The sequence below is a fragment of the Castor canadensis genome, chromosome 3 (assembly GCF_047511655.1).
Source record: "Castor canadensis chromosome 3, mCasCan1.hap1v2, whole genome shotgun sequence".
Lineage (NCBI taxonomy): Eukaryota > Metazoa > Chordata > Mammalia > Rodentia > Castoridae > Castor > Castor canadensis.
In genome coordinates, this window is record NC_133388.1 from 78,149,941 (window position 1) to 78,166,245 (window position 16,305).

General features: G+C 35.9%; 1 long non-coding RNA gene across 2 annotated transcripts in view; it reads right to left on the reverse strand.

Moving 5' to 3' along the window:
- LOC141421295 (uncharacterized) overlaps positions 1-16,305 on the reverse strand; it is a 271,813-nt gene that overhangs the window by 119,232 nt on the left and 136,276 nt on the right. For both annotated transcript variants that reach the window (XR_012445904.1, XR_012445903.1), the window contains exon 3: positions 11,654-11,786. This is a non-coding gene — a long non-coding RNA (uncharacterized lncRNA). The remainder of the gene's footprint in view (positions 1-11,653; positions 11,787-16,305) is intronic.

Consider the following 16,305-nt stretch of genomic DNA (forward strand, 5'->3'; position numbering starts at 1 on the left):
CAGTATTTGTCTTTCTGTGTCTGGCTAATTTCACTTAATATAATTTCCTCCAGGTTGATCCACTTTGTCCAAATGACAGTATTTCCTTTTTTCTATGACTAAACAGCATTCCATAGTCTGTATGTATCACACTTTCTGTACCCATTCATCAATTAGTGGGTACTTAGCTTGTTGACATTTCTTGGCTATTGTGAATAATGCTGCACTAAACATGATAGTCTGTCTCTTTGACAGACTAACATAATTTTATCTGGATATATACCAAATAGTGGGACTGCTGAACCATATAATAGTTCTTTTGTTAATTTTTTGAGGATCCTACATATTGCTTTACACAATAACTATGTTAATTTACATGTCCACTGGTAGCATGCAAGGATTCTCTTTTCTCCATAGCCTCTCTAGCATATTATCTTATGTCTTTTTTGAAACAGGAATTCTAACTAGAGTGAGATGATATTTCATTGTAGTTTTGATCTGCATTCCCCTGGTATAAGTGATGTTGAAAATTTTTTCACAACCTGTTGTCTATTTATATATCTTCTTAAGAAATATCTAAATTTATTGTCCATTTTTACTGATTATCATCATCATTTTCATCATCTTGCTTTTGAGTTCTTCGAGTTACTTACTGTTCCAGTTACTAACTTATGAGACATATAGGTTGGAAATATTTTCTCCCATTCCATAGGTTGTTTCATCTTTCTGTTGATAATTTTCTTTGCTACACAGAAACTTTTTAGTTTGATATAATTCCATTTGTCTATTTTATTTTTATTTCCTATGCTTTTAAGTTCATATCTAAAAAAATTCTTGCTTATGCCAATGTCCTGAAACATTTGTTTTATTCTAGTTGTTTGATAGTTTCCAATCTTACATGTAGTCCTGAAATTCATTTTAACTTGTTGCTTGTATATGTTTTAAGATAAGGGTAAAATTTTATCATTTTCATATAGATATCCAGTGTTCCTGACATTTTTTTCATGTATCTTTTACTTTTATTTATTTTCTTTTTTAATTTTTTATTCATTTATTCACATATGCATACATTGTTTGGGCCATTTCTCCCCCCTGTTCCCCGCCCCCTCCCTCTCTCCCCCACTCCGCCTTGCTTCCAGGCAGAACCTATTCTGCCCTTATCTCTAATTTTGTTGAAGAGAAGACATAAGCAATAATAAGAAAGACAAAGCATTTTTGCTAGTTGAGATAAGGATAGCTATAAAGAGAGATTCCTAGCATTGCTTCCATGCACAAGTGTGTTATATCCCAAGTTGATCCATCTCTACCTGACCTTTTTACTAGTTCCTGATCCTCATCCCATATTGACTTCAAATTATATTACAAAGCAATAGCAATAAAAACAGGATGGTACTGGCACAAAAACAGACATAAAGACCAGTGCAACAGAATAGAGGACCCAGATATGAATCCACACAGCTATGCCCACCTTATCTTTGACAAAGTTGCCAAAAATATATGATGGAGAAAAGACAGCCTCTTCAACAAACGTTGCTGGGAAAAGTGATTGTCTGCAAAAAACTGAAACTAGATCCATGTTTATCACCCTATACTAGTATCAACTCAAAATGGATTAAGGACCTTAATATCAGACCCAAAACTCTGAAGTTAGTACAGGAAAGAGCAGGGAGTACTCTAGAAGTAATAGGTATAGGCAAGAACTTCCTCAATAGAACCCCAGCAGCCTAGCAACTAAGAGAAAGGATGGACAAATGGGACTTCATAAAATTAAAAACCTCTGCACAACAAAAGAAATGGTCCCTAAACTGAAGAGACTACCCACAGAGTGGGAGAAAATATTTCCTGACATTTTTCTTTGAACAAACCCTCATTTCCCCAGGGTGGGGGTTATTGACTCCTTTATAAAAAAAAAAAATCAGTTGACCAGAAATTCATGGATTTATTTGCAGGCTCTCTATTCCATTCTGTTGCTTTTTAATTAAATTTACTTTTATCTAATACATAAAATTCCCGTGTCTGTTTGTATACTAGAACCATGCTGCTTTAATTATTGTAGTTTTGTAATTGTATATTTTGAGTCAGATAGTATGATAACTTCAGCTTTGTTCTTCTTGCTCAAGTTCCCTTTACTAAAGGGCTTTTTTATTCTACATGAAGTTGAAAATTATTTTTTATTTCTGTGAAAAATATCTTTGGTATTTTGATGGGTTGCATTCAGTCTGTACATCACTCACTCATTCTAACAACATTAATTTCTAATCCAAGAATATAGGAAGACTTTCCCATTATTTGTATCTTCCCCAATTTCTTTGATATTATTGTTTTAGTGTATATGTCTTGTACCTCCTTGGTTAAATTTGTCCTATTTTACTTTTCTTTGTAGCTATTGCAAATGGAATTTTCTTGATTTCCTTTTTGGATAAATCTTATCATATAGAAATGCTACTGATTTCTATATGTTGATATTTGTAGTGTTTTATCCTACAAATTTACTGCATTCATTATTATTTAACAGGTTTTTGTGGTTGGAATCTTCATAATTTTCTACATATAAGATCGTGTTGTCCTGAAGTTCTGACACAGAGAACACATGAGCATAATTCCTTCACCTTTTGGACTGTCATGGACTCCATCAAAGAAAGGATATATCCATTAATTCTCTCAAATGATAGCAACTATAAGACTAGCTCATATGAGGATACCACAATTATAATGATAGGTCTATGTCATTTTGTGATATAAAGTGACCCAAGAAAATAACAAGGAAAGGATGAGTCTTTCCCCTACTTACTTGAGTCACTTGGGAAATGGAGCCAATGTTTGATTCAAGTGCCCTTGACAATGACTTTTCCTACCATTTCATTATAATTAATCTGAGTAAACCAGAAACAATACTCTCAACACAGAGGAATAAATGAGAATGAACTCATTAAGCTTTCTTTGTAAGCCTTTGTGATACTTCTTTATGAATTACTAAAAGAACCTGGAGATAGGCTATAGATAACTCTCAGCTTCCCCTTCAATAAGATTAAGGAATGAAGGGTAAACTAAGTGATAACACTTAGATAACACTTAGGATAAGGTCCCTCCTAGCACTATCATTCTGTCACTGTTGCAAGGTATATTGTGATACATACATGCAATTGACTGCCAGACCTGGAAAGGTAACTTAAGTGAGCAAATTCCTTGCTCTGTTTAAAGCACACTATGAATTTCTTTCCAAAGATGGTTGTGGTAAACAGTGGATATTTTGATTTTAGTTCTTTGAAGCTTTACTTAGAGGTATAGCAATAGTGTGGTGCTTCCACAAATGTCACAGTGTAATCAAATATTTTTCTATGAAAAATTATTTTTGTAAAAGCTTTCTGTATGCAACTTTTTTTATTCTCTCTCTTTTCTTTTGTTGTGCTGAGTGAGGGTACACTGTGTCATTTACAAAAGTTCTTACAATATATCAAATGTATCATGCTTGAATTCACATCCTCCACCAATCTCCTTTAACCCCATTCAACCCCATTCCTGGAATGGTTTCAACAGGTAACATTTTTCCAGTTTCATACATGTGTACACAGTATTTGTACTATATTCACCCTGCCACACCCTTTCCCCACCTCCTGCCCCCACTCAAGGTAACCAACCCCCGCCCCAAGCAGGACCTGTTCCACCGTTCTGCTCTCCAATTTTGTAAAAGGAAAAAAAATGACATTTTTGTTTAAGATAGCTATGTAGAGAGTTTCCTTGTGACATTTCCATGTATGTATGTATTATAACCTGAATTGATTCACCTCTATATTTCTTCTTTCTACCTTAGTTCATTTATTTTTTTTTTTAATTTTATGGTTTTTACATTTACTCCATTTGTATACACTGTTTGGGCCACCTCCCCCCATGCACACTGCTTCCAGTCAGAACCTGTTCCACCTCTTGTTCTCTGATTTTAAAAGAGAAACCATAAGCCATAGATAATAAGAAAGTGTGTTTGCTAGTTTTTTAAATTATAAATATTCTAACTTGTTTATTATATAAAGTTTAAAAAATTTTTTTACAATTCTATAAAGCTTTTTATTTATTTTTTTTCATTTATTCATATGTGCATACAATGTTTGGGTCATTTCTCCCCCTACTCCCCGCCCCCTCCCTTATTCTCCCACCCCCTCTCTCTCCCCTCACTCCCTCGCTTCCAGGCAGAAACTGTTTTGCCCTTATCTCTAATTTTGTTGAAGAGACAGTATAAACAATAATAAGAAAGACAAAGCACTTTTGCTAGTTGAGATAAGGGTAGCTATACAGGGAGATTCCTCACATTGCTTTCCTATACATATGTGTTACATTCTAAGTTGATTCTTCTTGATCTCACCTTTTCTCTAGTTCCTGATCCCCTTCTGCTATTGGCCTCTGTTGTTTTAAAGTTTCTGCATTAGTTCCTTTCCATTGAAGACATCAAGTACTATCATGTTTTTTGGGTTTCTTACCTATCTTCATACCTCCCTTGTGTGCTCTCGCCTCATCATGTGACCAAAGTCCAATCCCCTTGTTGTGTTTGCCCTGGATCTAAAGTCCACATATGAGGGAGAACATACGATTTTTGGTCTTCTGGGCCTGGCTAACCTCGTTGAGAATGATGTTCTCCAGTTCCATCCATTTACTTGAGAATGTTAAGATTTCATTCTTCTTCATCATGGCTGAGTAGTATTCCATTGTGTATAAGTACCACATTTTCTTGATCCATTCATCAGTAGTGGGACATCTTAGCTGTTTCCAAAACTTGGCTATTGTGAATAGTGCTGCAATAAACATGGGTGTGCAGGTGCCTCTGGAGTAACCTGTGTCACATTCCTTTGGGTATATCCCCAGGAGTGGTATTGCTGGATCATATGGCAGATCTATGTTTAAATTTTTAAGAAGCCTCCAAATTTTTTCCAGAGTGGTTATACTCATTTGCATTCCCACCAGCAGGGTTCCTTTTTCCCCACATCCTCGCCAATACCTGGTGGTGGTGGTGGTGTTGCTAATGATGGCTATTCTAACAAGGGTGAGGTGGAGTCTTAGTGTTGTTTTGATTTGCATTTCCTTTATGGCTAGAGATGGTGAGCATTTTTTCATGTGTTTTTTGGCCATTTGAATTTCTTCTTTTGAGAAAGTTCTGTTAAGTTCACTTGCCCATTTCTTTATTGGTTCGTTAATTTTGGGAGAGTTTAGTTTTTGAGTTCCCTGTATATTCTGGTTATCAGTCCTTTGTCTGATGTGTAGCTGGCAAATATTTTCTCCCACTCTGTGGGTGGTCTCTTCAGTTTAAAAACCATTTCTTTTCTTGAGCAGAAGCTTTTTAGTTTTATGAAGTCCCATTTCTCTATACTTTCTCTTAGTTGCTAAGCTGCTGGGGTTGAGATGAAGATAGCTGTACAGAGAGATTTCTACTGTTGCTTCCATGCACATGTGTATTACAACCCACGTTGGTTCATCTCTACAAGATCTGTTCACTGTTTCCTAGTCCCCTTCTGATAGTGGCCTCTGCCAGTTTAAGATTGCTGTATTCGCTTTTACAGTGAGTACATTAACCACAGTCGAGTTTTAGGTTCCCTATTCCTTCTGTGCAAGTGCAACTCTTAGTGTGTGACACATGTCGAATAATATTACTGCATTTGTTTTAGGTTATAATCCACATGGAGAACATACAATTTTTGGCCTTCTGAGCCTGGCTAACTTCACATAAATGATGTTCTCCAGTCCCATCCATTTACTTGTGAATGACAAAATTTCATTCTCCTTTGTGGCTGAGTAAAATTCCACTGTGTATAAGTACCACATTTTATAATCCATCCATCAGTAGTGGGGCATCTTGGCTGTTTCCATAGCTTGGCTATTGTGAATAGTGCTGCAATAAACATGGGTATACTTGTGCCTTTGTAATAACCTGAATAACATTTCTTAGGGTATATCCCTAGGAGTGGTATTGCTGGATCATATGGCAGATCTATGTTTTCTAAGAAGCCTCCATATTATTTTCCAAAGTGGTGGTACTAATTTACATTCCCAGCAACAGTGTATGAGGGCTCCTTTTCCTCTCATCCTTGACAACATTTGTTGTGGGTGGTGTTTTTGATGATAGCTATTCTCACAGGAGTAAGGTGGAATCTTAGTGTGGTTTTGATTTGCATTTCCTTTATGGCCAGGGATGGTGGGCATTTTTTCATGTGTTTTTGGCCATTTCAAATTCTTCCCTAGAAAAAGTTCTGTTTAGCTTAGTTGCCTGCTTATTTATTGGTTCATTAATTTGGGGGGAGTTTAGTTTTTGAGCTCCCTGTATATTCTGTTTATCAGTCCTTTGTTGATTTATAGCTACCACCATCCTTTCTCTTAATTGCTGGGCTGCTTGAGTTCTACAAGGAAGTCCTTGTCTATGCTTATTGATTCCAGAGTATTCCCTGCTCTATCCTGTACTTAACACAAGGTTTCAGATCTGATATTTAGGTCCTTGATCCACTTTGAGTTGATACTAATACAGAGTAATAGGCATGGATCTAGTTTCAGTTTTCTGCAGGCAACATATTCCCAGCAACATTTGTTGAAGGGGCTGTCTTTTCTCCAGCATATATTTTTGGTGCCTTTATCAAAAATAATATGGGCATAGTTGTGTAGATTCATATCTAGGCCCTCTATTCTGTTCCAATGGTTATAATACCTATTTTTCTGCCAGTACCATGTTCTTTTTATTATTATGTAGTATAGTTTGGAGTTGGGTATTGTGATATCTCCAGCATTGCTCTTTTTGCTCAGTATTGCCTTGGCTATTCAGTCTTTTGTGTTTCAAAATAAACTTTAGGGCAGATTTTTCAATCTCTGTGATGAATGTCATTGGGATTTTGATGGGCATTGCAGTGAACATGTAGATTGCATTTTTACTATGTAGATTCTGCCACTCCATGAGCATGGGAGAGCTTTCCATCTTCTGCAGTCTCCTTTGATCTCTTTCTTCAGTGGTTTGCAGTTCTCCTTATAAAGGTCATTTACATCCTTTTTAAAGTTTATTCCTAGGTATTTGATTTTTTTTGAGGCCGCTATAAATGAAATTGTTTTCCTGTCTTCTTTCTCAAATTGTTCATTGTTGGTATATAGAAAAGCTACTGATTTTTGCAAGTTGATTTTGTATCCTGCTACATTGCTGATGCTGTTTATGGTGTCTAGGAGTTTTGGGGTAGAGTTTTTGGGGTCTGTGAGAAATGGGATCATGTCATCTGCAAATAGGGATACTTTGACTATTTCTTTACTTATTTACTTTTATTTCTTACTCTTGCCTTATTGATCTGGCTAAGAATTCCAGAACTATGTTGAGTAGTAGTGGGGAGAATGGGTGTCCTTGCCTCATGCCTGACTTTAGAGGAAATGGTTTCAGTTTTTCCCCATTAAGTATGACATTGACTGTAAGTTTGGCATATATAGCCCTTATAATGTTGAGGTTTATTCCTTCTATTCCTAGTTTACTTGGAATTTTTATCATGAAATGGTGTTGAATATTTCATGGAAAAATTTAAGGTGTGTTGGTATTAAGTACCCTTTAAAGGTCTTGTAGCATTCAGCAAATTATCTGCTTTTTTGGGAGATTATTGCTGCTTCAATTTCTTTTCATGTTTGGTGGTTAATATGTTCTAGGTTTCATTCTCAATGATCATAAGAATCAAGAAATTTGTTCATTTCTTTAGGATTTTCCAAATTATTGGAATACAGGTTCTCCAAATAATCTCCGATGATTCCCTGGATTTCCTTCGTATTTTTTGTTACCTCCCCTATTGCATTTCTGATTTTACTGATGTGGGTTTTTTTTTTTTCTCTCCTCATTTTAGTCAGATTTGCCAGAGGTCTGTCAATCTTGTTTATTTTTTTTCAAAGAGCCAGCTTTTTGTTTCATTGATTCTTTGTATGTTTTGGGGGGATTGTTTTTGTTTGTTTGTTTGTTTGTTTTGTCTCTAGTTCATGAATTTCAGCCCTTATTTTTATTTTATTTCTCTCCTTCTGCTTGTTTTGGGATTTGTTTGTTCTTTTCTAGAAGTTTGAGATGTAGCATTAGGTCATTTATTTGAGATCTTTCTGTCCTTTTAATATATGCACTCATGGCTATAAACTTTCTTAGGATTGCCTTTGCTGTGTCCCATTAGTTCTAGTAGGTGGTATTTGCATTTTCATTAGCTTTCACAGATGTTTTGATTTCCTTTCTTATTTCTGTTATGGCCCACTGATCATTGAGCAATGTGATATTTAGCCTCCAATTATTTGCATGTTTTCTGCTGTTGTTTTTGTTGTTGACTTCTAGTTTTATTCCATCGTGATCAGGGGGTTACTTCTATTTTCTTATATTTGCTGAGGCTTGCTTTGTGCCCTAAGATATGATAGATTTTGAAGATAGTTACATGGGCTGCTGAGAAGAATGCATATTGTGCTATTTTTGGATGAAATATTCTGTAGATATCAGTTAGGTCCATTTGATCTATGGTGTCATTTACTTCTAGGATTTCTTTGTTGATTTTTTGTTTGGATGACCTATGTATTGGTGATAGAGAGGTAGTAAAGTCTTCCACTACCACTGTATTGGAGTCTATATGTGCTTTTTAGTCCTTTGGTGTATGTTTGATGAAATTGGGTGTACTGACATTAGATGCATATAGGTTGATAATTATTTCCTTTTGATGTACTGCCCCTTTTATTAGTATGAATTGTATTTCTTTGTCTCATTTGAACAATGTAACCTTGAAACCTATTTTGTCTGATAACAGAATTGCTACTCCTGCCTGTTTTGGGGGACCATTGGCTTGGTAAATCTTCCAGCCTTTCACCCTATGCCAGTGTTTATTTCTGTTAATAAGATGGGTCTCTTGTAAACAACAGATTTTCAGATCTTCCTTTTTAATCCAGTTTGCCAAATGGTGTCTTTTGATGGTGGAGTTGAGTCCATTGACATTCAGGGTTAATACTGATAGATATGCAGTGGTTCCTAACATTTAGTTGTTTTTGGTGTTTTATCACTTGATTGTGTGCAGCCAAATCAATGTTACTCTCTGATTCCTTGTGTTTTCTTCTCCTGTGGTTTGGTACTTCCTGTTCTCTCATGGTTTTGTTTGCATTCATCCTCTGTGTGCAGAATTCCTTGTAGAATCTTCTGTAGTGGTGGCTTGGGGGTCATATTTTGTTTTAGTTTCTGTTTATCATGGAAGATTTTTATTGTCTCATCAATTTTGAATGATAGTTTTGTTAGGTAGAGTATCCTAGGGCTGAAATTATTTTCATTCAGTGCCTGAAATACCTTACTTTATGCCCTCCTTTAAGGTTTGTGTTGAGAAATCTGCTAATATTTTGATGTGTTCAGCTTTATATGTTGTTTTTGTTTTTGTTTTTTTTCTCTTACAGCCTTCAAAATGCTTTCTCTGTTCTCTGTGCTTGTTGTTTTAATGATAATATGTCATGGGGAGGTTCTATTTTGGTCAAGTCTGTTTGGTGTCCTGGAGGCTTCCTGTACCTGACTGAGAAAATCTTTCTTGAGATTTGGGAAATTTTCTGTTACTGTTTTATTAAATATGTTATGTATCCCTTTGCTTGCACCTCTACTCATTTGTCAGGGCCTGTGACTCTCAGGTTTGGTCTTTTTATGGAGTCGGTGAGTTCTTGCATGTACCTTTTGCAGCTCTTGAGTTGTTTAACTAAGATTTCTTCTGTTTTTTCTTTAGTTTCTATTTTATCTTTGAGGTCAGAGATTCTGTCTTCCACTTGTTCTAGTCTGTTGGAGTGGCCTTCCACTGTTTTTCATTTGACTAAAGAGGCTTTTTTATTTCCAGGATTTCTGTTTGATTCTTTTTCTGATGTTTTCCATAGATTTTATATTTAGTGTTGTCAACTTTAATTAATATATCTTTTTTTATTGTGTCCTTTATTTGCTATTTGTGGAAGTCCTCTCTGAGTTCATTTATTTGTTTCTGTGAGTTCTCATGTTCTTTATTTTTGGTGTCTTGCGATTTCTTGAGTGCATCTTATACATTCTGGTTAACCATGTCTGTATCTTCTCCATGAATTTCTCAGTGATTTCTTTCTAGATTTCCTCTTTGAGGGTTTTATTGTGAGCTTCACTGGGCTTCTTTATGACATTTATCTTTGTTTTGTTGGGGTCAGGAGCCTGGTATCCATTTTCTTCATTTCCCACTGAATCCTGTATTGAATTTTTTTTTTGAGGACAGTGGTTTCTATCCCTTCTTCTCATCACTCTGCTTGGTGCTGTGGGACTATGTTCTTGATAAGCTATTTGGTGGTTTTAATTACCTGTTTTCTTTCCCTTGATATAATTTTTCTTTTGTGACTGACTTGATTGTTAGCCAGGTTGATGTGCTCTTTCTGTTCCTGGCCTGGAGGTGTAAATTAGCAGTAATAAATGCCAGACCAGTTGATTACATATTATATGGAAAACTACTTGGTGATAATATCTATAAACAGTGGGAGTTGGGGAGTTGTTTATTAGTCTAGTTATAGAAATTTGGGTAATTGGTAAAGGTGGCACTAAAAATGGTGTGCAAGAAAAGGGGTGGGTTGTGTAAGAGATGTGGGGGCTGCTGGGTTTTGTGGCCCTTGTGTATGTTTGTGTGTATTTCTGTTGTTGTAGTGCAGGATGCTTGTCAGGGATTGCAGGGGGCTGAGGTTATATATAGTTGGTACAGTAGACTAGTCAGTGGGTGTTGAGTGAGTAGGAGGGAGGGAATAGTGTGGTGACAGGTTGGGAAGGAAATGAGGGGAAGGTGAAGACAGGGACAGAGTGTGGATGAGAATGGGAAGAAAGAGTAGTTGGGAGGGAGAACAATGGATTGTAGCACAGGAAAAGGGGGGGGTGTGAAGGGAGTAAGAATAGGGATAAGAAAATAGTGGTGATGAAGTTAATAATACAGGAAAAAAAAACCACAAGGGAAAAAAAAATGAACACCAGGTACAGGAACAACAAAAAGTTCAGTCCTTTGGTAAAAGTTCTGGAGTTATTCTTTAGGCATCCAATCTTGGTATTAACGTACAAGTGGGAGCTCTGATGTCTCAACAGATGACTGGCTTGTGAGTGGTATTTGGCTCCTTCTGTCCACAGGGTTAGTTGCAATTGTGGGGTGAGGTAAGTCTGCCAGTTCATGCAGCATGGTCAGACCTGTTGTTGTTTTTATGAGGTGTCAGCTGTGTTGCCCTTCAGCTGCAACTCTGTCTGGTCAGCTCCTCCCCCAACAAGGTGGGCCAATTCAGTTTTGAACACTGCACTCTGTCCCACAAGATCAGCTTTGGAATCCACAACCTGCCCTGCATTGGGAGTTTGGCTTTTCACCCCACCACCAGTCTCAGTCTCTGTCTCTCTCCTGACCTCTGCTCAGTCCTAGAGGTTCCTCTGGGAAGTTGGCTTGTCACCCCATCCCCACTCTCTGCCTTTGTGCCTCTCCCAACCTCTGCTGGATGCTAGCAGCTCCTTCACTCACTGAGAGTTTGGCAATGAGAGTTAGGCTCATGCCCCACCTCCATTCTCCTGGGCAGGTTCAGCATTCCACCCCCACCTCCACTGTCAGTGTTAGATTACAGTTCACCGTTTACACTTTTCAGTTTTGTTGGGGAGTGGGTTCAGTCTTCCCAGGGATGGGAAGGGGAGTTATGTGTGGTGTGTAATGCTCACCTGTTCATTCTGCAGATTCACTCAGGCAGCTTTGAAACTGGCTAGCAGGGACAAATGGTGTACATAGGTAGGCTTTCCATGGGTTAGGAGTACAGGAGGTCACAGAGTTTGATTTTGATTGATGCTTTGTCTTCTGCTTATTGGGAGAAAAAGAAAAAAGAGAAATGTCCAGAGGTCATTTTTCTTAGGCTTTACATGACTTGGTGGTTGTGCTATGTGGGATTTTCACAACTGTTAGATGCAATTAAAAGCTGATTTAAGGGTCTTTTATGCAACTTTTGATAATAACTGTTATCATTATTTTAAAATAAAAAATATGATCATGCTGTCTGCAAACAGAGACAATTTAAATTCTCCCTTTCCAATCTGGTTGCCTTTTGTTTCTTTCTCTTGGCTTTAGCTAAGACTTCCAGTACTATGTTGACTACAAGTGGTGAGAGTGGGCATTATCACCTTGACCTAAACAGAAAACTTTTGGCTTTGCACCACTGAGTCTGATGTTGGCTGTGTCTGTTACATATAGCTTTTATTGTGACAATTCATTTTATACAAAATTTATTGAGAGCTATTGCCATGAAAAGATGTTGAATTTTGTCAAATGATTTTTCTGTACCCACTGAGGTGATTGTATGGTTTTTGCCCTTTGTTCTATTATTGTGGTCTATTACATTTATACTTCGATATTTTGAACCATTCCTGCATCCTTGGGATAAATCTCACTTGATCATAGTGAATGGTCCTTTTGATGTACTGTTGAATTTAATTTGTTAGTATCTGTTGATATTTTATTTTTAAAAATTATTAGTGTATATTAATTGTACACAGTGGTTTCACCATGGTACTTCACATATGCATATGTTATACTTTCATCAGATTAACCTATATCCATGCTCATCAGAAATCTGACCTGTGATTTTCTTGTTTTTTATTCTTTTCTCCTTTTATTTTATCCTTTTTACATCTACTAACATGTGTATACATTGTTTGTGCCACCTCCCCCCCAACTCCCCGTCTCCCAACCTCCAATTCAAGGCAGAACCTGTTCTGCCCTCTTCTCTGATTTTGTTGAAGAGAAAACATAAGAGATAATAAGAAAGACATATCATTTTCAGTAGTTTGGGATAAAGATAGCTATACAGAGAGATTTCTAGCATTGCTTCATTCATATGTGTAATTGCAACCCACAGTGGTTCATTTCTACCAGACCTCTTTGCTACTTCCTGGTCCCCTTCCCATAGTGGCCTCTGCCAATTTAAGATTACTTTATTTGCTCCTCAATAGGGAGCACATGTTTTGTAGTGACTTTGGCTTTAATATCAAGGTAGAATCTTACAAAATGAATATGGATGTATTCCCTCTTCAATTTTTTGAAAGAGTTTCAGAATGGTTCATATTATTTCTTTTTTAAACATTTTGTAGAATTTAGCAGTGATGTCATTATGTCCTGTGCTGTGATTCTCATTGATAAGGAATGTTTTTTGCTTTCACAATACTGGGTTTTGAAATCAGGGCTTCACACTTGCTAAGCAGGTGCCTTACCACTTGAACCAGTCCACCAACCCTTTTTTGTTTTGGATATTTTCAATATAGGGTCTCACGAACTGTTTTCCCTGGCTGTCTTCAAACTGCAATCCTACTAATCTCTACCTCTTGAGTATCTAGGATTACAGGTATGAGAAACCAAGGACCAGCTGATAAGGGACTTTTTAACATTGATTTAATCTCCTTACTCACTGATCTGTTGATATTTTATTTCTTTGTGATTCAATCTTTGTAGGTTTTGCAGTTTAATAGTTTATCAATTTCTTCTAGGCTATCCAGTTTGTGGTTATACAGTTGTTCATGGCAGTTTCTTATAACCTTTTGCATTTCCATGCAGTGCACTTTGTACAGTGAGAAGTCTACAGCTTTCTGAAGGTTCTAACAATGAGCAAAGGATTAGAGTCTCCCAGGAAATGTTTCCTTGTTTATTCAAAAAGTATTTGGTGGATTCTATTATATATTAGGCATGATATTAGAATTGCAACATTGCAAACTTCCATCAAATTGCTGTATTAGTTTTCTACCTGTAAGCTCTTTAAAAGGGCCATGACCAGCTATGAATAAGAAGCCTGAAACAACTCCTCCAAGATGTCAACAATTGAATGGGATTTCAAAATAACATACATTTTGTGCTTCAGTGATTTATAAATGTGCATATACTTATGGAACATGTTAAAATGTAGACTCTGATTCATAGATTCAGGATTACAGGATGGGTCCTGTCAATCTGCATTTTTAACAGACTCTCAAATGATTCTGGCTCTGCTGGTCACAGTAATTTAATACGGGTTGTGTTAATTGGGAAACATGCCTGAAATTTTGTTTTTAAAAGTTTTGTCTTCATATTATTCATCCCTTTTGGTACTTTTTTAGTGTTTTTTCCTACAGCCATGGCTTAGTGCTTTATCAATTAAAAGACTTTGCTTTGGAACATTCTCTTTGTATTAACCTTTTATCAGTATATAATAGTTGTACATGGGGTTTTGTTGTGACATTTCCATATACGCATGCAATGGATCCCAGGTTCATCCTCTTCATTATTCTTTCTCTTCTTCCTACCCCTGCTTAAAATGACATCAACAGGTTTCAATGATCCATATTCATACATATATAGAAAGTACATTGACCGTATTCACCCTCCTTTGCCCTCTTTATTTGCTCTCCCCCCCATACCCTCCCTTTAACATGACCTGTTTTTACTCCTGTTCTTCATTACCTAAGTGTGTGTTCATTTTTCAGAGGGATTTTGAAGTGGTATTTAAACTGTAAAATACTGTACTTTAATTAGTCTAATTCATATTCTTCAATCAAAATATACCATAGATCACTGATTACTATGAATAGCAATGTATTTTTAGTACAGTTGGATCTACAAAACTGTAATTTAGTTCCTTCAAGAAGAAATTCTCAATGATCTATTTTCTGATATTATTAAAACTTTATTTCATTAGGATTGGGGAAAACACTTAAGGCTTCTTATTTTCTCCTGACAATTAAATTGTTCAACCTTTTCAGTATTTAATTGGAATGATCTCAATTATCATAGGAACAATTAATTTGCTACCAGCATTCTGTGAAACTTGACTGTATAATGTTAAAGAAAATGCTAATCTTATATTTAAGCTACAATTTCTAAACACAACCAAACTCTACATGCAGTTGTCCCACTAAGATTTTGCACATTGAAAGTCAAAAACAAGGGGCTGGTGGAGTGGTTCAAGTAGCAAAGTGCCTGACGACCTAGCAAGTACAAGGTCCTGAGTTCAAACACCAGTTCCACCAAAATAAGTAAATAATAAATGATGAAAAAAAAAAGAAATTCAGGAACTGTTACCCAACAAACTACTTATGAATTTCATTCTTAAAATGATTATATAATAGTCTCTGTAGTTCACTGCATGTACAGTCCTCAAAGCTGAACTAAAATTACCACAACTCCCTTCCCCAAGTGTCTAGTTACTCTATCTCCATGTTTTAGGTCAAGTATAAGAATACTGAGTCAATATATATTATTACATCCTCTTGACTGTTAGCCTACCTTAATTTGAATACCAGATTTCCTCATTTCCAACTGTCTTAGTCCTTACATGGTACTTCAAAACTCTCAGGGATTGTATTTCTTAGCCTTTAACTCAAATGTCCCTTGGGTTAGAGCCATAATATCTTCTCTTATATGAATATGAAATAACAAATAGACAGCTCTTGGATAGATCATCAGAGTTACAATTTATTCTCTTCTCTACTATATAGACACTCTTGATTTAAAATCGAATCTTCACAATCTACCTACATTTTATTATCATAGGCTAAATTTAATTTTAATAAATGCCAATGTGTGAAATTGCCATATTCTGGTATAAATTGTCTCCTTGATAAAATACTAGATTTCTTATATTAACTTTCTTACAGAGTTGCGAATATAGTTTCTCTCATAGTTGTGAAATCTATCCAGTTCTTGTCACTCCATTGCTGATTTCAGTATTGTAGCCTGTTCTTATTCTTTCTGGAAAATATTTAAGATCCTACTAGGTAGGGATAGACAGAAGAATCTCCATTTAAACATAGTTTATTCTTCAAATTCTAGGATTCTGTCATATTTGTAAATAAATTAAACAGCTTCAAACCATATTCCAATTGTATATTTTTCTGCTTCTGACACACAGTTTTAGATTTCTAAAATATTCATAAATTTAAAAATCTTAAGATTTAACTACTTATTCTATGTGTAAAATGTTTATAACCATTTTCTCAAAACCTACTGGACATTTTAAAAATTATAAAATACCTAATTCAATACTTTTTACCCAAGTAATGAATACATTGAACAGTGTCAGTGTATATCATATAATTTTTGAAGATATTTCTAGGAATCCAGAGTTTCTGTTTCAACAGGGTACATTTACATTGTTGTTTTTTTTAATTGGATCATTTTTGCTCTCAGAATCAATAAAGGAAAATGTAAGACAAACTTCAAATGCTTGAATGTAATCATTCTGTCTCACTTCTCTGCTCTAAGTTGAAGGGCTCCAAATTGTGGCAGAGTATTATGGATTCTTCACCAGCTTCATCCCTACTCTCCATATACACTCTTAATTTTGCAATGTTTCTAT